Source organism: Neovison vison, chromosome 3 (genome assembly GCF_020171115.1).
Source record: "Neovison vison isolate M4711 chromosome 3, ASM_NN_V1, whole genome shotgun sequence".
NCBI lineage: Eukaryota > Metazoa > Chordata > Mammalia > Carnivora > Mustelidae > Neogale > Neogale vison.
In genome coordinates this window covers 149,326,273-149,349,538 of record NC_058093.1, presented here as the reverse complement: position 1 = coordinate 149,349,538, position 23,266 = coordinate 149,326,273, and the positions used below count along the sequence as shown (strand labels likewise).

Sequence of the window (23,266 nt, the reverse complement as noted above, 5' to 3'; positions counted from 1 at the left end):
CCCTGAAAGCTGAAGTCCACCTGGAACAAGCACTTTGGGACTCAGCCAGTGAGGCCACCAGCACACTTACTGGGCACCTCCTGTAAACTGAGCAACAGGGTGCCTCAGCATGTCATCCTTCCTGAACAGGAAGGAAGCTCCTGGGGAGTGTCCCCATGCCCCAGCCCTCAACCCCAGGGAGCCTCCTACTCCATCTTCAGGAGCATCCTCAGCTGAAAGCCCAGGGCTGAGCCTGGCCCTCAGCCCTGCTCAGCCCTGCCTCTCCCTGGCCCGCCAAACCCCAGGCCACCCTTCCGGCAGAGCCGTCCATGGCTGCCGTCTGCACAGTGGCCATCCGGAGGGAGCCCTGCCTCCAGTCCCTCCTTGGCCAGAGGCAAAGTCCAGACCCTTCCTCCACCCTCACAGGCTTCTCGCCCACTCCTGAATCTCCACTTTGAACACGTCTCATGGACGCGTGATCTCCAGGTCACAGCCACACACCCACCCTCGCTTCCCCTCCCTGTCCGGGCGGCCCCTCCCACGGGCCCCAGCCTACCCATTTCCTCTGCCCTTTTCACCCTTTGGCGCCAGAACCAGCTATTCTGAGCCTCTGGCCCCGCTCCTTCTCCCTGCCAGCTGCTCCCTTACTGGGGCCTCCATGTTTGCCTCTTTGGAGTTGACTGTTCCTCAGCTTTGCCAAAAAAAAAAAAAAAAAAAAAAAAGTCCCCTGAAAGCATGTGGCACTAGGATATGGGGACAGCAAAGGCAGCGGGACCCAGCACAGACTGGCTTGAGTTACCTACATGGAAATCTTAAATACAGACCACCACCTTGCTAGGGTGTGTGTGTGTGTGTGTGTGTGTGTGCATGCCAATAGCTTCTGGGTCCTTCCAAGAGGCTTTCCAAAGCAATCTTTCTCCCCCCTTGCCAAAAACAATGAATTAGTAAGGATGAGCCCCAACAGGATGAACAGAACTTTTCTGGTTGCCCAGGGTTCTTGTTTCTTTTAAAACACAGCAGCCCCTGGATTTCAAGTTTTCTCTGAGCAGATTCTAGGGCAATTACTGCAGATCTTATACAATTACACTGAATGGTATGTTTGAAAAGATAATTTTCTGTACTCGGCTCTGTGAAAAGTTTCCCATAAAAGCAGCAACAGATAAAGGTGCCCGCCCCCATAAAACCATTTTAGCAGGATCTTCAGATCCCTTTCAGAGTGTGGGGAAGGGAACAGGGAGGAGGACGGGGCTACCAAAAGGAAAAACAAGTCCCCATGCCTTGATCTAGCCTTGGTGACCAGGAAAATATACTCTGAGGGCACAGTCAATATTGGACTTGCTGAGCTTATCAGCCAAGCCTCGACCTGCGGGTAGCGGAGGGCAGAACCCAGCACAAAACCTGGGGTACTAAGTGAGGCGTCCAGGATGAGGGCTGGGCCGTCCTGGGCCTCCTCTGGGTTCAAGGCTCCTTGCAAAGAGGTCCTTGGGAGATGTTTGCTTGCTGCAAGACAACTTTCCTGGATGCCTGCACCAAAGCTTTCCGGTCCTGATGCTCTGGCAAATTTGTGTTTTTGACACAGGCACGGTTAACATGCAGGTTTTCCTCAGCATCACACAAGCCATAAAGGAGAACAGGAAGGGATGGATTTGATTAAATAAAAGTCAGAAACTTTTATGTTCTAAAGATAACCACAATCCAAGTTGAAAGTCAACAGGCAGGGAGAAAGAATTCGGGCTTTATGTAACAGACATATGTTTACCTACGGTATAAAGAGTTCCTGGAAAGGATAAGGAAAATCATCAAGTCTAACTGCCCGCTTAAGCTGCTCACATGGCTCAATCTCACTAATATTTTTTTTAAACATGAAAACAAGGGTGAGGTACCCATGAAGAGATAAGAGGGAAGACGCCTTAGTGGAGGGGCCCAGATGAAAAGAGCTAAGAATGTGAGATGTAGTCATTTGTCCAATGAGACTTCGGGCAGAGCACCATCCCCGTCTGGGGCAGGTTCCCAGTTAATGTTTTGGTGGCAGCTGCATGAGGGATGGAATAGCTGGGTCTTGTGTCTTTTGCATCAAACATTCAACATGACTTTGCAGACCCTCCCCCCGTCTCTGAGCAGTTCCAGAATGTTGATGGTACTGCTCTCCACCACGCTCTGCAGTCTGGAAGACTGGAAACAAGTGTTCGCAGGTCCTCTCTCCCACTGTGGAATCAGAGAGCATGGAAGGGAAGTGGCTGAGCTAAGGCCCTCAGCCGCCCATGCTGAGTGTTTCAACTTCTCTGGGGCCCTTGCCCTGTCTTCTCGGGGGTCTGTCTGTGCCACAAGGGCTGCCGGCTGGCTGGCTGGCTGGGGGTGAGGAGGAGGAACAAGCAAGGGTTAGAGAAGAGAAAGGCAAGGTGTAAGGAAGGAGCACACACTTGATAGTCAGGTGGCTCTGGGTTCGAATCTCAATTCTGCCACCTCCCAGCTGTGTGCTGTTGGGCACATTATGCCATCCCTTTGAGTGCCGGGCTCCTCTTCTATAAAATGGGCACGTGCTCCCTGTCTCCCCATTTCCTTGTTGTTATCTGTCCCAGTCAACTGGACCTATTTCAGAGACAGTGATCCCTGGCTGTTACTTACCTGTTTCAGTTCCCCAGGCTAGGCTATATGATTTCATGGCTGGAGCTGTGTCTCTGGAGGGGGCAGGGACCCCGGAGGGCAGAGACTAGCTGACTAATGCCGGGGACCTGTCATGGTCACTGTTGCACTTCCAGCCCCTGGCCCATTGCCTTGTACATGAAAGGCACAAAATAATGCCTACAGAATGAAATCAATGGGAGAGAAACCAGGAGTCGGGAGAGTGGGGTGATCTCCTAAGGGCCAGACAACTCATTAATTACCTAGAGAGCTAGGAAGCTTTCTTTCTTTTTTAATCACAGCCAAAATGAACAGGACATCCTATAGCCAATTATATTGGCTCCCGAAGTCTCCTGTTTGCCGAGAAAGTCTCGTTTGACACCTGTTTTCCTTATAATAATGTCCATCTTCACTCTCAGAAATGTCCTATTGTGGGTGATAAATTGTCCCTTCTCTCTGTTATGAGGGAGAGTGGAGGGAAGGACTCTGCGTTTCCCTGACCCCATCTCCTACCCCCACCCCTCATTTCTCTTATCTTGTCAGATATGCAATTAAAATGTCATTCCATTAGCTTTTCATCGAAAGCCCCGTGTGAACCGTGCTCGTCCCAGAGGCAGCCCTCCCCCAGCAACACCCCTGAGCGCTCACTGCCTGCACATGCGCTGCTGGGGCTCCGGACTGCTCCAGTGCCCTCCACTGTTCCACCAGCGAGGGGTAGTCCAAACACGCTGCCTTTACCGGGTCTGTGCCGAAGCGGCACCCCCTCCCACTCTGGCTAACTAGCACCTTGCCTTCCTGTTGCTCAGGAATGATGGATGGGGACTCGTTGGCCATAGCTCCTGGTGGGCCTGGCAGCTTCTCCAGAGAAGGAGGGGCAGGCTGAGATGAGAGCTGGAGTCCTAAGGTCCAACCACCTGGTGATGGGTTGAGGGGAGGGAGAGAAGCATCTAGAACAAAGAGAAATGTACCCATCCACCCACACCCCGCCCCGCCCCGACCCTAGGGAGAGCACACCAAACCAGGGGCAGCTCCAGAGATGAGCACTGTTAGATATGTTCAGGTTTGTGTGGCTTGGCTGCGTGACGGGGGATGGGGCTGACCCTCCTGCTGGTCCTCGGACTTTCAGAGACAGCCAGGAGAAGAAGACGACCCATCAGCACCTCAGCCAAAAGAGTGATTACCTGGGAGGGCCTCTTACACGCCCTGTGGAAGGACTGGCTACCCCGATGCCTGCCCCAGCCTTCCTAAGTTAACCCACCCTCCCTGGGTTCGCCCCATCTCCCATGCCCATCCTTTCCGCACAGACACAGCAGATGACAGAAGTCACACTTTTGTGGGGCCGCAGGGTCTTATTGTGGTTGTCCCTCCCTCCAACCCCAGCGTGTCAGGGGGGTGTGGTGCTTTCCCACTGGAAGATGGCCCACTGCCCGTCGGGGCAGGAACCCTTCACTTCCTGACTCCACAGGGGGTGTACCCCAGGCTCTGCACACAGCCCACCCTTGACTGGCATTCATCAACCATCTGACTGCGAGTGGGAAATTAGAACCTGGGGTTGGCAGGTCCACCCTGCAGCACCTGGGCCCAGAAATTCCCTTGGCAGCTGCTGAAGATGGCTTCGAGTCTCCTTTGCTCTCTCTCCCCAGCCCTGCCTGTCCCTGTAGACTCCTGGTCTACAGTGCTCCCAGGCCTGGCTATTAAAGCAGGACAAAGCAGTCTCCTGGCCCCTTCCCCAGGCTGGCCAACATCTAGTGTCCCCATAGGAGGGACTGAGGCCTGCTGTGTCCACCTGAGTGCCTTCTAGAGAGCAATGAGTGTGACACAGTAAGAGCTCTTTGCGATCAGGAAGCTAGCCCTTTCCTTCTGAATTCCCCTGCCCTCTCAGCCCTCAATTCGCCCACCTGAGCCAGGGCCTCTACTCAGTGAGGAATATTTTGGAAATCATCCATCACTAAATTCTGGGAGTGGTCTCATCTCAGTAGCTGTGTGGTTGGAAATGTTCTGGAAAACCCACAGTCTCCATAATGAGAAAGACTCAAGCACCTGGAGGGTAGGGATGCTCCCCCATCAGCACGGCCCCGGCCCCAGCACAACCCGGACAGTACGGGATCCTGACATCAGCGTGCAGAACTGCACTCAGGCCTTAGCTCACTGAACCTCTAGCTGCTCTGCAGCCTGGCACAAAGAAGGCACATAGTGAGCGTCTGTGAATGCATAGACGTGGACCTACTGAGCTCAGGTTCTGGGTTGGGCACACGGCCTACTCTATTGGTGCAATGGCCTTGCAAGGCAGAGATGGTCATTCCATTTAATAGATGAGAAAATAGATGAGGCCCAGAGAGGCGAGGGACTTCCCCAAGGACACTCTGCAAATGTCTGGCCAGAGTTCAAACTTACTTCCTGTTTCTGAACACTGGGGTCTTTCCATTTGCATTTCAGCAACTCAACACTGACAGAGCATCCACTCTTGGGGACACAGTGGCTCAGCATTTGGGGGGGATTTTGAGCTAAAGGAGAAGTAGCTCTAGCTCTCAGGTCATTCACACCAAAAGGGGCAGACGATCTTGTTCCCAGCCACCGGTGATGAAGGACCGACATGGCAAGGCCCCCCCAAGAAGCCAAACCCTACTTGTGCAGGCTGCACTGGGGGGGCACCGAGAGGGGGTTCATTCTGACGAACTGACAAAGGTATCTGGGAAGGGGTGGCACTGGCTTGGGGCACAAAGGCCAGATGGGCTTGGAGTGATGGGCAGAGGCTGAAGAAGCTTTAAAGAAGCATTTTCAGCAGCCCTCTGGTGGCAAGATGGGCCTGAGCTGGGGGCTTCCCCGCCCTTCTTAAATATCATGATGCAGGAGGAAGGGCTGGCAGCTCCCTGGGGGACTCTGCTCCAGGACCTCTCAGTGCTCTCTCCCAGAGCAGGGATTAGAAGGCCGGCATCCGTGTGCCCTCCCTCCAAGTGTGGTCAGGGAGGTTCAGCCAACCTCCCCGCCTCAGTCAGGATCCTGGGGGAGAGGCAGATAAGCGAGCTCTGAAGGACAAGTTCCAGCCACCAGGCCACAGACTTACTATTTTTCCCACACACTTGGTTGGCCTGCCACAGGATGGCCCCGTTGGGCCCCGCAGCTGAGGTTGGGAGAGGCGGGAAATAACAGGTCTGGGGGCCTGGGGAGGCCCCTCCCTCAGGCATGGGGCCCGTGGCTGGAGAGGACAGTGGGACTTGCCGCTCTCCCCACTTCCTGTCTGCTGCCTCCTCCTGGTCTGGCGACTTTCTCCCTTCCAGTTCAACACGGCTCAAGAGGAAGCTCATCTCTCAGGAAGCCATTGGGAAGGTTCTGTTACGGGCCGGCACGCACATGGTTTTCCAGGACTGGGGAGTGTGGACAGACCGCTGCCTGGGAGAGCCCACATCTCTCTTGGGAGGGCTCATGGGAGTGCAAACATTAACTTCCTGTAAGCCATTAACATGCCGTGAGACCTTTCCTGAGCCTCAGTTTCCCTCTCTGCAAATGGATGTCTTGGAGCTGCCTCTGTCTAGTCCTTGAACAAGGCCATCTTCCTCTTCAAGCAGGTGAGTGGACAGATGGTTTCCTTCAAGCTTTATTTGTTTGAATTCCTACTCCTACTTTGTGATTTGAATGGTCCCCCGGTGTCAAGGTCACTAGACTTGAGAGGTGATTAAGAGAATCAGTAGAACCACCCCCGCAAGTACGGGAAACTAACATTGGCTGAGCTCCCATCCATGCCAGGCCCTCGGCCCACAGAAATTATTTATGTTGATCTTCTTTAGTCCTGACATTGGCTCTGGGAAGAGACAGTTATCATCCCCCCTTTCCCTAATTTCTTAAATTTCAAGTCCTGAAGTGGTTTCCCACCACCTCCGGGATGAAATCTGCCCGTTCTTCCCAATACCTCACCACCCCTCCAAGACACAGCTTCTACTATAACCAAAAATATTATTTATTTTAATCATTCACTTTGGCCCATTTCCTCTTCAAATACTTGACTAAGACTGATCATTGTAGCCCAGCTGTCTTGAATTCCAAGCCTCCTTTTGCTCTTCCCAACTCTGTGCTAACAAACAGCCAAGGCCCTGCAAGTAGGACCCCAGAGGCTGGGGCAGCCCAGAGGCAGCAACGGGGGCCTCAGTCCCACGTCTCTGGATCTGTGGGATCATGGTCTCCTAACACAATGCCTGGCAGGGCCCCAGGCAGCGCACCCCATTCATTTTACTTCCTCAAGTCCTGTTCAGGTCCTTCTTTTCCCCAGAGAAGAGCCAAGACCTAGGGAAGGCCAGGGAGGTGCCCAAGGGACACAATTTAAGGAGGCCCTCTCTTCCAGGTTCCAGCGTGGCCCTGGCTCAGCTCTGAGGGTGAGGCCTCTTCAACTCTGCCCTACAGGCCACACTTGCCCCGCTCTGGTCCCAGCCCTGTCCCTATATCCCTCCTCCAACCCCAAGCACTGGCCTCTTCTCTCAAGTTCTCAGCATCCTCCCTGGTGGGGCCAGATGTGATTCCCAGCCTGAGCCTCTGTGGCTGTGGGACAGAGACAGGTTTCCTCCTTCAGTCCTGAAACCAAACCGGGTGTGGGGTTTCACACGTCCAACCTTCCAGCATGCTCCTCTCTGCCCTCCTCATCTCTCTGCTGTTTCTGTCTGCGGTCCCAATTCACCTCTTAGCTTCTATATAAAAATGATGATTTTGGGGGCGCCTAGGTGGCTCAGTGGTTAAGCGTCTGCCTTCTGCCCAGGTCATGATCCCAGTGTCCTGGTATCAAGCCCCACATTGGGCTCCCTGCTCAGTGGGGGGCCTGCTTCTCCCTCTCCTACTCCCTCCTACTTGTGCTCCCTCTTTTGCTGTCTCTCTCTCTGTCACATAAATAAAGAAAATCTTTTAAAAAAATAATGATTTTTTTCAATGAAATAGTAGATAGCCACTAAAAATTGTGTTTCTACATAGGTGAATTCTTCTATAATCTTGATGTAGAAAAGACTTTCTAACTATGACTGAAAATCTAGAGGCAATCAAAGAAAAGATTGGTGAGTTGACTATATAAAAATAAAAATAATAATTTCTATGGCAAACACCTTAAGTAATGTCAAAGTTAAATGATGAACTAGAAGAAAATATTTGCCATATGTACCATAAATAAAGAGATAATATCAATAGGGCACCTGGGTGGCTCAGTCGGTTAAGCATCTGCCTTCGGGTCACATTGTGATCTCAGGGTCCTGGGATCGAGCCCTGCATCAGTCTCCCTGCTCAGCGGGGAGTCTGCTTCTCCCTCTGTCCCTGCTCCTCCCAACCTCTTGTGCTCTCTCTGTGCGGGAGCTGGAAAAGCATCATCTTACAACCATCACATCAAGGATGGGATCTGGTCAGAGACATCAATGGATGCTACCCTGGGGTATTCGCCTGGTTTCAAAGGGTCTCTCTGTAGATTGCTTACTGGTTTCAAAGGAGAATAAAGACCATTGTCATGTAGTGGAGGAATAGGTAATACTTTGACCTGGAGATTAAAATTAATGTCACCCGTGATGTCCAGTGTGGACCAGTGAGGACCAGGAGTGCCTGCCGATGTGATGGCATATGAAGAAGCCAAGATTGTCTCCACAGGATGCTGGCCAAGACCGCATAACCCAGATCTCACCCTAAGGAAACACTGGACAAAACCCACAGGGGGAACATTTTACTGAAAATAAGAAGAGGGCATTGTGTTCTTCAAGAATGTCAAAGTCATAAAAGACAAAGAGAGGCTGTGAAAATGTTCCAGATTAAAGAAGGCCAGCTAAATGCAACCCCTGCCTTTAGCCCGGATCCCTACTGGAGGGCAATGTGCTCTCTGAAGAACATCAGGAAGCTGACTGACAAAATTGGAATACAAATGGTAGACTGGAAAACCAGATCTATGTGTGTATTCATGTTATGTTTACTGATCAACTGTACTATGACTATGCCCGAGAATTTGCGTATCCCAGAAGATAGGCAAATTTGCCTGTCTATACACATATGGGAATGTTTAGGGGTAACCGACCCTCCAATGGTTTCAACAGAGTGTGTGTTGGACACTCGTTCATGCATGATAGGAAGAAAACACCCATGATAAAGGCAGTGGGGTAAAATTTTAACAACAGATGCATCTAGGATATAAAGATATAAAGGACATCTTTGTATTATTTTTATTTGTATAGTTTTTCTGTAATTTGAAATCATTTCCAAATAAAACAATTTAAAACCTATGTTTCAACTTTTGAATGACAGTCCCTTCTCTGCAGGTGCAGAATCTCCTCGGCCAGGGACCCCTGGCAGGCACCCAGGCCAGGAGACAGTTCTGAAATCAAGCCATCTGGGAAATGTGGCTTTGAGCAAGTGACTTTCCTCTCTGTCTCTGCTCCTCTGTTGGGCGATACCCTCCTCAGGGACTGTTGGACAACTAAAGCACATGACACTGGCAAGTGCTTAGCTCTATGGCCAATCGAGGTGAGCTATAGCTTCATTGGTCTTGTTTTTCATCTGCAGGAACCCCTTCAGGGTGCAGGGCTGGGAGCTGTCTGCAGTTCCAAGAGCCATGGGTGGTTTCCAGCAGGACTGTGAACCCAGGACAAGCCAAAGGTCTAGGCATAGCCTCAGACTGGCTGCTCCCTGGTGAAACTCCTCTGTAGGCAGACGGCCCCCCGTCCTTTCTTGGCATTGGGAACTTGGTGTCCTGGTACTCTTGGCCTTGAGACATACTTTCCTTTGCCTACCCTTGGGCTTGTACCCTCCTTCAAGGTCTACTCCCAGACACTCCCCAGCACCTTGCTAGGGCTGCTCCGGTGCCCGCCTTCAGCTCCTTCTCCTGGTGTGGGATCAGATTTGGCATTTCAGAATGGCCCATCTTTCCTCTCCCAGGGGAGTGCCTTGTGGCAGTATTGTTCTGGCTAAAAGAACAGTGTCCCCTGGAGAACAGGCTGGGGAGGAGGCATATTTCTTTGGGCTGGGGATTTTCTTGGAGACCATAAATTGACCTTTAGACCAGGTCTGTCCTGACAAGGATGTTGGGTCTCCCTTTCCACCACTGGTCTGTCATTTGGAAAAGAGTCAGTGCTCCTCTGTCCCCATCTGCCCCTCCAGGCCCACTCTCCACCCTACCCACACAGCTCTGTGCCCCGGAGACCAACCCCTACAGACCATAGCACTAGGTTCTGCCCCCTCTACACTTCTCCCTGTTGGAAGCCATTGGGACCCAAGGGGAGGATGGAGGGAGGGAGGTCAGGTGTTGAATGCTCTATCTCCCTGTCTTTAAGGGCACGCCTCAGGGTGCAGCCCAGGTTGGGCGGCCCCCTCCACAGCACCCTCACTGTCTCCATTTCCAGTGTCCCTCCTCTCCTTGTCCCTTCAGCCCTGGGAAGGGACTGCACCCTAGTGTTGGGGGTACTGCCCTGGGTCCTGTGGGCTCCCTATCCTGCACTGGCCTTTGGACTCAACTCTCTGCAAACCACCTACTTTGAGGGCGCCACCTGCTTCCTGCTGGGCCCCGCCTCAGGCAGACCCCTGTGGAGGGAGACAGTGCCCTCTCTGTCCATCCGTCCGTCCGTGTTTGGTGTTTGTCCGTCTCCGAGGCCCTGTATTACCAAGCTCAGCGAGGGGACCCACCTCGAAGCCATTCATGCCAGAGAACAAAAGCCAGAGCTGCCACCTGAGGCCTCCTCCCGAGGCTCACTATTTCCTGCTCTGACTTCATTTCATCTTTCCATAAGTTGCTCTTAACTGAGAAGCATTACAAGAAGGGAATTAAAAGAGAGAAAAGTTGGTGGAGGAATGCCTTTTTTTCCCCCGGTTTAAGCCTTTTGTTATCAACTCTTTAGGAATCCGATTCAACTAGAGGAGCATGTGGCAGAACACGTTCTTCAAAATTAGTTCCAAGAGACACTCGGGCTCTTTTATTATTCATTCTATGAAAATCAAAATATTAGCTAACGCCTCTCGCGTCCTCCGAGCGGGCCTGGCAGCTTGTCTGATGTATTGTACGACTTGAAAGGGAAGAAGAAGGCCTTTCCTGCGCAGGCCTCCCTCAAGTCCACTGCCTCCCGCTCACACAGGGACGGAGAAACCCTGACATGCCGCGCCCGAGACCCTCGCAGGCCTGGACCCAGGCAGAGGTGTCCCAGCACCAGCGACCTCTTCCTTGTCACCATCCGGCTCTGGATTCCCTCTCCCTCCATCCTTGCTCCCGAGGAGCCCCGGGGGAGTCTGAGTCCTGGCAGAGCAGGAAGGCCCCTCCTGGTCCTGGGAACGAGGTCTCCCACATCCAGAGGCAGAACGGGTGTGGAAGAGGGTGAAGGGGGTGATGACTCAGGGACCCCAAAGCTTAGAAATCAAACCTGCTGGGTATGTTTCTTCTTGGAACCCACTGCTGCCTTCATTTCTGGAAAGAATACCATAATGCAAACACATTTCATTTCTTGAGGAGCAACACAGAAATCTGGCCTCTGACACCCAGAGGTGTTATAACAGCGACTTTAATCAGGCCCCTAGGAAGACTTTCTTAGGTTCTTAGCTGGGGAATGGGGTACAATTCTTTGGCCTTGAGGACTGTGGGTGGGACCAGAGCCCCCCAGCTGTTGGCTAAGTGGCTTCTGTGCCACTGGAGAGTAGACCAAGTACATCCCTTGGGAGCAGGTATTGGAGGGGACTTTCAGCTAGCTGGGAGTGAGGGAGACTACCCAGGGCCCAGTGTGAGGGCTACAGGTGGTCAGAGGAGGCAGGACTTCCCAGAGGCTAAGTAGACCAAGGAGGGCTTCCTGGAAGAGGTGGTATTTGATAGTTGGCTAAGCACTAGAAAGGAGAGGGGAGAGGGAAGGGCAAGGAGGACTGTGAGTAGTCCGGGTGGGAGGGAGGTGGGCAGGAAATGGTCAGAGGTAAGGCAGGAGGGACCCTGACCACAAGTGAAGGTATTTCTTCTTCCTTTCTTTCGTTTCCTTGAGCAATCCTAAATTCGCTATTAATCTCCCAAGACCTATCTTGTTGATAAATGTTGATTTCCCCTGCACACCTGTTCATATTTCTGATGGAAATGTATTATATAATCACTCTATTTGGCTGGTGATTACCATGGTAATCAGGCACGCTCAGTGACAGGCCAGCACTCCTCTTGAAAACAAGATTCTGCAGATAGGGGCTTTCATTTCACTTATGCTGTGCCTGGGGAGTGAGGGGAATGAAGCAGGCATGGGGCAGGTGTGGGGGGATGGTTTCCTTCTCTGGGGAAGTCTTGGCCCACTGTGCAGCCCCCAAGGGCCTGGGAGGGCTCTGCAGGAAGTCAGGGGAAGGGCCGGACAGGGGTTAGTTAAATGGGGGCAAATCCTTCCTACCTTGGGGCTCTGCAGCATGCACACAATTGGGGACAGCTTTGTGGGATCCCGGGTGAAGAGAGGATCAGAGCAACCCAGTGCCCAAGATCAGGAACCTCAGCTAGAACCTCATTCAACCTCCCACCTCCATCTCAGGAACCACCTCTGTGCCTTGTGGAACCTTACAAAGGTGTTTCTCCCTGTCACGGGATTATAGTAGAGGGTCTGGTGAGAGCCCCACGTGTTTGAACTGTGTTATTTGGTCCCGATGCTCTATTTTAAGTTGGTAAGAGCTCCAACCAGACAGCTTGGCTTCTAATCCCAGCTCCACCGCTTTCCTGGCTGTGCGACCTCAGGCAAGTTACTCAACCTCTCTTTTCCTTCTCGCTGGCCAAAAACAGATAACGCGAATTTCTAACGCACGGGATTGTTGTGAGGATTAAGTGAACTGACGTGTATAAAATGGTTAGCACATGCCTGCCCCTGAGTAAGCCCTCAAAAATGCCTGGGACACAGTAGCGCCTCCCTTCTCAGTGGGTGGGGGACAGGGAGGATTGAGGGTACAGCCAGTACCCTCGACTTTGTACAAACATCGCCTCCCCTCCTTCTGACAGCCCCACGTAACCCTCTCTGCCCGATGAGCAGACCTGAACCCAGGCCCCCTGCCTCCCTGCCCACAGCATTTTCAAATTCCTTCCCAAAGACACCAGTCTGCTGGCCTCTGGCTGTCCCCCCAAAACTAGGACCCGGCCCCCCTTCTCAAGCATAGTCACCCCCATACTCTGACTGCCATCCTGAGAAACTCAGGCCTGGTGGGCACTAGGTTCCAGAACGCTCGCTTTCTAAAAACAGATAAACATCCCCAGCTTCTAGTCACCCCTGCAGTTGCCCATATATGTTAGATGTTGTTGAATGAAAACCACCACCACGATAATAGTAGGAGATGTGCTTCTCGCTCCTGCCGTTCCAGGCTCTATGCTAAACCTGCTCACTTGACTAGGATAACTTTTGTCACTAATGGAATTATTGTACATTGCGCCAGACACTGTATGATCCAAATCGGGCCAAGAGCTGTGGGCTCTGCCTTCCAGGACCCGTCCCCCAGAGACAGCTGACAGGCCATTATTCTGTGTCCCGCAAACTCTGTGCAGCGATAAGGAAACCCCACCAATTTGATGCTTTATCTGGTTGCAGGTGGAGGAGAGATTATTTCAATCAAGATAATGATTCCATTTCTTGGACGGAAATGAGATTTTTTTTTTTCGTGGCCTCATGGGGGTGCCACCAAAATCTGTCTCAGGTCGGAAACAGGTCATGCACAAGTTCGAGGATTTTTCCGGCAACCTCAGAGAGAATGTGAACATGAAGGAGAACGGAAAGGAGGGAGTTCGCTTGCAAGAAAACACACACACACACACACACACACACAGGGCAGGCCTATGAGATTACAAAGTCAGCTTGCTTTGGCCATTTACAGGCATTTGACAGCACCCGTGAAACCAGCATTTAGAAGATAAGCTCACATGGTGTGAGCACAATGGCCTGGATTTCAAACCAGGTAAGCGGTCTAGCGAGGCAGTAATGATAATGGAGCTCTGGAGAGCAGAAGCTCAGCTGTGGAAGGGACCTGAGTAGTCAGCCTGCCCAGCACCTAGGACAGATGTCCTGTGTAACTTTGTAGTCGCATGTTCTCTTCCAGCGCCTCTGACAGGGAGCTCCCTGGTTGAGGGGACGCCTCCATCACTGACAAGCTCCTATGTTAAGAACATCCCCAAATCATGGTAGGGACTCCATCAAAGGGAACCACGAGGAAAAGTCACAAGGTGCTGAAGCCAGGGTACCTCTAAAAACACTTGGGCAACAAGACCTATGTCAGTAGGTCATCCAACAATATGCAAATGACATTAGGCAATGAATGCAGTGAGACCAGAATAATCGGAACTAAAGGGTGAATTTGGTGAAATTCTACATTATTTTAAATACTTCAGAATGTCAAGGGCTCTCATACAGCATCTCAAACTCTTTACAGGTGATGTGCCATGCTGACATCAATTGTATCTATAGTAACTTCAAAAAGTTTGGGAATGTTTGTCAAGTCTGTATGCATTTAGATCATTCTGCTGAGAGCTGACTTGGCGGGCTGTTCTCCCTTGATCTCCAAAGAAAAGGTGCATTTTAGCTCAACTCCTTCAGAAGGAAGAGCCACAACTGCTGACTCTTGAGTGTTTTTTGTTTGTTTGTTTTGTTCTGCTTTGGGTTTTTTTGTTTGTTTTGTTTTGTCTTACTGTACTGTATCAGATTCACCAAAACTTTGAAATCTACACCACAGCGTTGTTGATGTGCATAGACTATCCCTGGAAAGTAACCCCAAATCCTGGTAATGCTGGTGGTCACCAGGAGAGGAGTTGGGCTGTTTGGGGACATAGGTGGGAAAGAGACTTTTCACAGTATATCTTTTGGTACTTTTGAATTTAGACTCATGGGACTGTAGGACCTATTAGGAAAAAAATGATGGTTAAAAAAGCACATACTTGTTTCAGTGAAAACAGACTTTGATACTCACGATGTCTATTTTAATACCTATACTCTTTTTTTTTTTTTTTTAAAGATTTTATTTATTTATTTGACAGAGAGAAATCACAAGTAGATGGAGAGGCAGGCAGAGAGAGAGAGGGAAGCAGGCTCCCCGCCAAACAGAGAGCCCGATGCGGGACTCGATCCCAGGACCCCGAGATCATGACCTGAGCCGAAGGCAGCGGCCCAAGCCACTGAGCCACCCAGGCACCCCTTAATACCTATACTCTTAAAATGCAAACTTACAATAGTGAAAATTACTGCCAAGTCAGGTGAAAATCTCTTTTGGATGTCTTGACAATAGTGACTTTCACGGGCACGGGTGTAGATGCAACAAAGGCCCCATTCAGATGGGACCGCTTTGCTGGCTGGGACACCTTTTCCCAGCTGCTTTCACCTGTGATCTTCTCCAGACCCTGGCTCTTGGTTAAAGGCATGCCTTGGAGTTTGGTAAACGAGGGGTTACTTGAGGCCTGCCCCTTGCTGCCAGGTCATGGACGTCAGTGCTTTGCAATTCACACGGATCACGCTAACAAAAGACACAGGCCCTCCCTGACAAGTATTCCCTAAGAGCGCTCCTTGGATATAACACATGTACCTGAATCCTTGTCTCAAGCTCTGCTTCTAGGGAATCTAACCTACATCAGTCAAACAACAGCTCCAAATGCAGCCCCCTTGTATCTTTCCTGAGGTGGTAGAAACGCACATGAGCCTTCCTCTTCGGGAGCAGAACCATAACCACCTTCCCGCCTGGCCCAAGCTTACCAGTCAACACTATACATCCCATGAAAGCCGCCCAACAAAATGTTGACCCATGCGAAGAAAGAGCTCCACCAACCAGACCCCTGTGGGGCCACACAAATACTCTCCTTCTCCAGGAGGAATGAGCAGGAGGCAGAGGCAGACTCAGCAGGCCTGTCCCACAATCAGGTATCCAACTACGTGCAGCAGGAGTTGGCGTGAATGTCGGCTCTATCTATGATTGGTTAGCGAACTGGAGGGAAATAGTAGTTCCCAGCCTTAGCTTCCTTACCTGCAAAATGGCAATACCCACAGAGCCTCTGTGCAGCTCGTGAGGGACGGTACTGCGGGAGGTGTGCTGCAAGCCAATGATGCCAAATAAATACTAGTTGTGATTCTTGAGATCTAGGACATGCTAGCTTCCCCTGCTTGCTGGGAACAAATAATTACCCTTTGTCAGACAACTCCATCTCAGCTGCCCCTCATCTTGGGCATCGTACCTAGAGCTCTGGATGTGAGAAGCAGCTCCAGAGAAAAGCAAGTGAACATTGAGAGCACTGTCCTGGGGACCATCCACCCGGAGCTCAGGGGGCTTCCTCACTGATCTCAGGGGCCTCTGGTGGCCCTCAGCTACAGCTGTCTAGAGAGGGCCACCTCTCTCTCTCTCTCTGTCTCCCTCTCTCTCTCTGAGATCCAGGGAGGATCCCCCATGTGAATTTCCTGTAATGTATCCAGTGTCTGTACTATTCTCAAATACAACCTCAAATTCGGTGAAAAATCCATGCGGTCCCTGTTATGCAAGTCACAGATAAAGTGGCAGAAACTCAACTTTATTTACACAAACGAGGGAAACCTTATTCTGTCCTGATTCTTGGCACATTGATCATTCACGGAGACGCTGCCAGCCCTTTACCACCTGGGCCAGCCCAGGGCCACCAGCATTTTCCTCCGTCCCCTGCAACACCCACCACCTAGGGCACTGGGTGTTCCCATCCTAGCACTTGTTCCATCCACCCTGGAATGGCTTCCCTCCTCTATCAGCCTCTTCCAGTTCAAGTCCCTCTGTCCCAGGAAGTGGGCCCTGACCAGTCCTGTCTCCAACACTCCTAGCTGTGGTGTGTGCACCAGAGTGGACAGTACGCCCGTTCTTAAAGGTCCTGAGTAACCTCTTCTGCGGGTTTCTTCTCCTCCCACACTGGCTCGAAAGTGCCTCCAAAATAGAGCCTAGGCCGCGGTTCCTCATTATTTCTCAGAGCCTGCAGACAGCACCAGGCACCCAGCGATTAAGAACATTCTCAGCCGGAGTAATGGGTTGGGTCTTACCATCGCTCTTAGTGGAACACACTGCTAAATGGCCTGTATGAGAATTTATAGTTCTAAGTGGGCCAACCTATTTAGCAAACTCAGAAGTGTACAAACTGTATGTGGTTCCGGGGCCAAAAAATGCACCTGTTCCTTTATCCTTGGGGTGTCCTGCTCTCTCTCAAACACCAACCACAAGGAAGCGACGCTCTTTCCTGAGCTGGTGGGAGGGCAGAGCCTGGGTTCCAACCATCCACCTTCCACTCCGAGGAAGACTTCCATTCCCGGACCAGCCCCGCCCGGCCAGACACAGCTTCCAGAACCAAAAGCCGATTCCACTGAGGTCATGCCCCCTTCCCCAGACAGGGAAACCCGCCCCCTCCCAGGAACAGCATCAAGCCACAGTCCTAAAAAAGTAAAATTCATACTCACGAGCAATGACGCCTTCCTCTCCGATTTCAGGCCAGCAGTCTCCCTGCAAACCTGCTCATTTCCTGCAAAGAGAAGAAAGGGATGGAGAAGCATATTAGCATCTGCTCTGCTATCCTTTGGCAGTTTCCTGGCTGACCTCGGGCTTCGGCACCTTCTCTCCTCCTTACTCCCCACGGCACTCTCCCCTCCCAGGAACACCGTGTGCTAGCTGGGTGGGCGCCCCTGCCTCCCCGTACGCCTCCCTCCCCCTCCGCGGAGCCATGCCAGTCTCAGATTGACCACTGCCTCCAATTCCCTGAAGGCGCTGGGCTTCTTCCCACTCTGGAGTGAGGCCTCCTCTTCAGTAGCATGGGGTTGCCTAGCAACCCCGCGCACCGGCTCGGAAGGCCCTCCTAAATTGGACCTCACAGCACAGGGCATCTCCTTGTACAGCTGCCGGAATCTTAACAATCTGGCTCTGAATAATAACACAATGGTAATTGCATGCATGGGCCCCAAACTACATTTAAATAATGTTCAAGAGCTGACACACACCAACAAAGGCCAGAAAATGCATTGCGGAGGTTGACTGTAAGGCCAGGCGGGACGTTGGGTGCGGGAGGGAGAGGACACCAAAGACTCGCATTAATGACAATGCCAACCTGCACTGCAAATCCCCTGCCTTTCTGCCCGAGTGTGTCACCACTTTAATGCGCTTTAAGTGAGTTTGGGATCTGCAGAGGCAATTAATGCCCAGAGGTAGTGATGCTTTGAGACAGGCTGCCCTTTAGCGGGTTTTTGGAGGGAGCCGGGGAGGGAGAGAGGACAAGAAGGGAGAACTGGGCGTGAGTGATGTCCCTTGGCTTTTACAGTCGTGGCTAAGTACATTTTAGAAGGTGGGAGAAAGAACTTACCAAGCGAGAGCACAAAGCACTTGCTGCCTCGGCAAGGGACAAATTCGACACGACTGATGTGTTTCAGGATAAGAAGTGAAGGCAAAGAGGCTGGAAGCTGGCAAACACGCGGACCAAAGCCCTCAGTGGGGTGCGGGGATGGCCGTGCACAGCTCAGCCCAGCCTTCAGTCTGGGTCCCTGGCACAGGGTAACCCCGAGCTCTGCTCGAGGCACCAGAGTCTCAGCCCAGGGCCAATGGAAGGCTGGTGAGCCGCTCTCTGCAGAGCGACAGCAGTGACACCCCCAGGTCAGCCCTGCTCCTTCAAAAGCCTGAAGCACATTTTTTTGTTTTTTTTTTTTACAAAGCTCAAATTCTTCCTGCAAGGGACCTAACCGGATACTGGCATAGCCACGTCTCAGAAACATGAGTCACACGAGGCAAGAGACAGAGGCAACCCAAGGGTCAGTCGACAGATGAATGGGGAAAGGAAAGGTGCTCGGCGCACACAACAGAGTATTACTCGGCCATACACTGGAGTATTGCTTGGCCGCACAATGGAGTATTACTTGGCCGTACAACGGAGTATTACTCGGCCATACAAAGGAAGAAATTCTGGCAGGTGCCACCGTGGGGATGAAGTTTGAGGGCCTTATGCTGAGTGAAAGCAGCCAGCCACAAAAAGACAAATACCGTGTGACTCCACTTAGATCACAGAGACGGAGAGTAGGACAGCGATGACCAAGGGCGGCGGGGAGGGGCACCGGGGAGTTAGTGTTCGGTGGGGACAGAGTTTCAGTGCGCAAAGGTGACAAAGTCCGGGAGACGGATGACGAGGACAGCTACACAGCAACGTGGATATACGTCACACCCCTAAACGACACACTTCAAAACGGTTCACAGGGTAAAGTTTGTGACACGTATTTTACCACTAGTAGTACAACATACACAGTCGACGAGACTTGGTCTATCTTTACCTTGGATGTCAAAGGGGCCTGTGTCATTCATGAGCTTGGCCAGAGAGGCTGTCCCCAGGACTCAGGGACGAAGGGGACAGGGAACCCCATTGCTTGTCAGCATGGGGTTGGCGCAGCAGAGTGTCAGACGGAGGCGGTGAGCGTTGAGAAACAAGTCCAAGCACCATCACCCTCTGGAATGTGGCCTCCTTGTACCCCAGGAGTCCCGTCCACCATCGCCTGCTTCCCTATCCGGGCACGTAGGCTCTGAGGACCCACTCTAACTTTTGCCCTCTGCTGCCTCTATGTCCCCACACCCCCTGCCTAGAAAACCCTTCCCGTGCTGTCACCCTGACCTGCTCCTCCTCTTTCTAGGGGGCTCACATCAAGGACTGCCTCCTCCATGATGCCCTCCAGATGCTCCCATCCCACCGTGCCCGAATGCTGCAGACTGCGATCAGTCCTTGCTTCATACTCACATTCGTATCTGGAAGGCTTGCCTCTCCTGATACATCCCTGGCAGGACCCTGGATAAGGATGGTCGTTAATCTTTTCTGTCTGCCACTGGCCCTGGCTCAGGGCTGAGCATACCATAGGCCATCGCCTCAAGGCTCTTGGAGGGAGAGCCCCCTGCTTCCCTTCCCAGGGAATCTGCCCACAGGCCCCGCTGCCTGGGGTGGAAAGCACGTCTGTGTGTCACCAAGGCCTGAAGCTCTGTGTGGATAGACAGGTGCCTCCAGTCATCTAGCGGTGTAACTCAATGTGTGCAATAAACAATTGAGCATTTGCAGATTTTATTAATTTGGAAAGGTCATTAGAGCTAACAGCTTCTCCAGGTGAAAGTGAATAAATAGCGTGGATTGTTTTTTTTCTTCAGTGTCCTGAGCTGCTTCTTGGGATGTGCTTTAAAACCTCAGAGAACAGGGGCGCCTGGGTGGCTCAGTGGGTTAATCCTCTGCCTTGGGCTCAGGTCATGATCCCAGGGTCCTGGGATCGAGTCCCACATTGGGCTCGCTGCTCAGCGGGGAGCCTGCTTCCTCCTCTCTCTCTGCCTGCCTCTCTGTCTACTTGTGATTTCTCTCTCTCTCTATTTCAAATAAATAAAAATCTAAAAAAAAACCAAAAAAACAAAAAAAAACCCTCAGAGAACAGTGTTACAAGTGAAAAAAATGAAAAAAGGGGAGGAAAAAAATCCAGGCTCTGGAGGCAAGAGGAGACCCACAAGAGCTCTGCAGTAACCTCTGCCTTTCTCTAAGCCTGTCTCCCCCGATCTGTAAAACGAGGGCATGATTGCTAAGCTCCCTCCAACTTAAGATAAACTAAAATTATGATAGATAATCACGCGAAGTTAGTTACTTTCTGAAGGAACAATTACCTCCCCTAACTCTATTCATCCTCCCAGGTGGTGGACACCCCTGCAGCTCTGGGTAGCAAAGATGGGGGTTCGGGCCCCTTAGAAGCCAGGAGAAGGGTCTTAATGATTCTAGGGGCCCTCACAGAGCCTGACCTGGAGGCTCTCAAACCCGACGATCTGACTGCCTCACTCTCCCTCATTAGATCATTAAGGAACACTCCGGACTAATGACTGGTTTCTTCGAATCTCCAGGAATGGCTGGAAACGGGCCAAAGGGTGGCATCCAGGCTCCGTCTCCCCAGCCCTTGGCTCCGTGACTGACTGGCGAGGTCTGTCAAGAGCCAGGTCTCTGCGGGCAGATGCCGCTGGTTCTCCCCAAGGCGAGAAGGGAGGAGCATTCAAGAAGACGTGGGGGTCTGGCTCCAGCCTGCTGTCGTGGGGGGAAACGGCTGGCCCTCGACCAGACTCTGCAGTTCCACCTCCCCCACTACCTCCCTGCCCCCTCTTCCCACTGCCCCAGGTGCTGACAGAGCTCCACAGCGGCCCCGGCTCCCACCTCCAGATCCCTCATGGCTTCTAGAAGCAAGAAGACCACGTATGAATCAGAATTGTGTGACTCACGACCTAATACTAATATTAACATTAGCGTTAGTATGAGTTAATATTAATGAATATTTGTGTGACATTTTCTGATTACAAGAGTATTTTCCCACTTGTTTATCAGGCAGGTAGGAGAGCTTCGATTCATTTATTGAGCACCTGCTGTATCTCAGGGTCTTTGCTACCTCCTAGGGATACAGACACGAAAAGTGTGTCTCCTGCATGCCAACTCCCTCCAGGACGTTGAAAGTCGGGAACACAGAGGCCCAGGGAAGCTGAGGAACTTTCTCAGAAGTGTTCAAACCGAAACCTCAGATGCGGCAGGCTTTTGCCATTGTCCCTGCACGGCCTGTGAGTTTAGCATGAAATTGAGCCTCCACAACGTCACCCAGAAGGGACCAGCCAGAGGACCGCATGCCTTGGGGACAGGGAGGGTTGATGCCCAAAATGAACCAATGCCTGGGGTTGTCAGGCCCAGTGGCCCTGAACACGGCAGAGGGGTAAACCCTGGACTAGGCACAGGTCAGAGCCTACTGCAGACATGGCCTTGACCTCTCATGGCCTTTCTGCTCATTGATAAACACCCTTCCTCTCATCAGAAGGGCTGCAGAGAGACACTGTCTGGAGAGCTGAAGCAAATTAATGACTTTTTTTGGTCTTTGAGGTTTTTTTTAGTTTGCAGTCATCTTTGTTTTCTAGAAGTTGCCACAGCGCTTACAATCAGCATGTGACACAAACTGGTATTGTTCTGAGGGGTTTTACTGGCTTTTCAAATACTATAATGTCCATGGTTAGGGGAGCACAACCAGGGCGCCCCAGCCCAGAGACGGCAGATAAGTCATCCCAAGTCATGCCAAGGATATGCACAGACCAGAGCCAGAACCCAGGTCCCCAGACTCCCAGGCTCCGGCCTGCAGGCTCAGGTGGAGTCCCGCTGGCTTTGAGCCCCCACAGCAGTTCCACAGCAAGCCTTCGAGGCTGGGATGGGGGCTCTCTGACGCCAGATGGCAGCTAGCACAGGTGGATTGCGTCTCCGCCCCCTCAGTGGCACTCAGTGATCTGCTCTGCCTCCTAGCCTGGTGTTGTGAGCCTCACAGGGAGGGACAGAGGCAACGAGGGGTGCCCTTAGGGACAGCAAGGTCGCCATCTCTGTTGCAGGGACCTGCGGCTCTAAGGAGGCCATCACGCATTGTGGTTTGGAGTTAGGCTGACCCCGCTGTGCCACCCTGAGCAAGTGGCTTAACCTCTCTCTGTCTCAGATTTCCCTTGGTCCAGGCAAAATAATGGCGCCCATTTCCTACCTCACAGGGTTGAAGTGAGAATGAAATGAGAACATGGAAGGAACCCTTGGCCCAGGGCCTGCCATCGATATGTTCTCAGGTGTAGAGAGTGAGATCAGATTTCCCCTCTCGGGTCAGCTCCAGAAAGAGGGAGACCATCTGGAAAGGCTACACGTCAGATGATGCCAGCTATAGGACATTCCGGAAAAGGCAAAACTCAGAGATAGTAAAAAGATCACTGGTCACTAGGGGAAGAGAAGATGGATGAACTTGGGAATTCTCTAATCCCAGAGGATTAGAATAGTAAAACTATTCTATGATACAATGGTACACACACATCATTATATATTTTCAAAATCCGTAAACAGAGTAAACTCTAATGTAGACTCTGGACTTTAGTTAATAACGACGAATCGATGTCAGCTCACCAACTGCAACAAATGTCTACCCTAATGTAAAATGTTAGTAACAGGGGAGCCTGGGAAGGAGGGGGAGGCTGGGGTAGATGCAAACTCTCTGTTTTCTGCTCAGTTTTTCTAGACACCTGAAGATGCTCAAAAAAAAAAACAAAAGAACAAAAACAAAAACAAGTCTATAAATTTTTTTTAAGAAAGATCAACCACTCCAAAGCAGGATACACAGGGCCCATCTGTACACAGGCCATCACCAAGCCCCCGTGGGTATCCGGGCACCCCAAGGGAGACCTACAGTTGGACCAAGAGACTAGCATGGTCCTCCCAACGTGAACTGCACCTGTGTCTTGTGTCCAATCAAAACGTCAGAGGCAGGGGCGCCAGGGTGGCTCAGTGGGTTAAGCCTCTGCCTGTGGCTCAGGTCATGATCCCAGGCTCCTGGGATCGAGCCCCACACGGGGCTCTCTGCTCAGCAGGGAGCCTGCTTCCCTCTCTCTCTGCCTGCCTCTTTGCCTACTTGTGATCTCTCTCTCTGACAAATAAATAAATAAAATCTTTAAAAAACAAAAACAAAACATAAACAGAGGCAGCGTGGGGAGGCCAGGGTGGAAGGCTGAGTGGGGAGGCCGGATGGGAAGGCCAGGTGGGGAGGCTAGCAGGACCAAGCACCCCAGCAACCAGGATACCTCTGGTCACCGGGGGGTGACTCAGCCCTCACTTACCCTTCTTGAGCACACACCTTATGCCTGCCTCACCCCTCCCTGCCTTCCAGATGGGGATCGAAAAGAGACTCAGCCCCTTGCCCACAAGCCAGAC

General features: G+C 51.8%; 1 protein-coding gene across 3 annotated transcripts in view; it reads right to left on the bottom strand.

Annotated features, from left to right (window-relative positions):
* The window catches only part of ZBTB7C (zinc finger and BTB domain containing 7C), a 334,978-nt gene that overhangs the window by 132,148 nt on the left and 179,564 nt on the right, over positions 1 to 23,266 (bottom strand). For all 3 annotated transcript variants that reach the window (XM_044243026.1, XM_044243027.1, XM_044243028.1), the window contains one exon: positions 16,977 to 17,038. The gene's annotated coding sequence lies outside the window, so the exon portion shown is untranslated. The remainder of the gene's footprint in view (positions 1 to 16,976; positions 17,039 to 23,266) is intronic.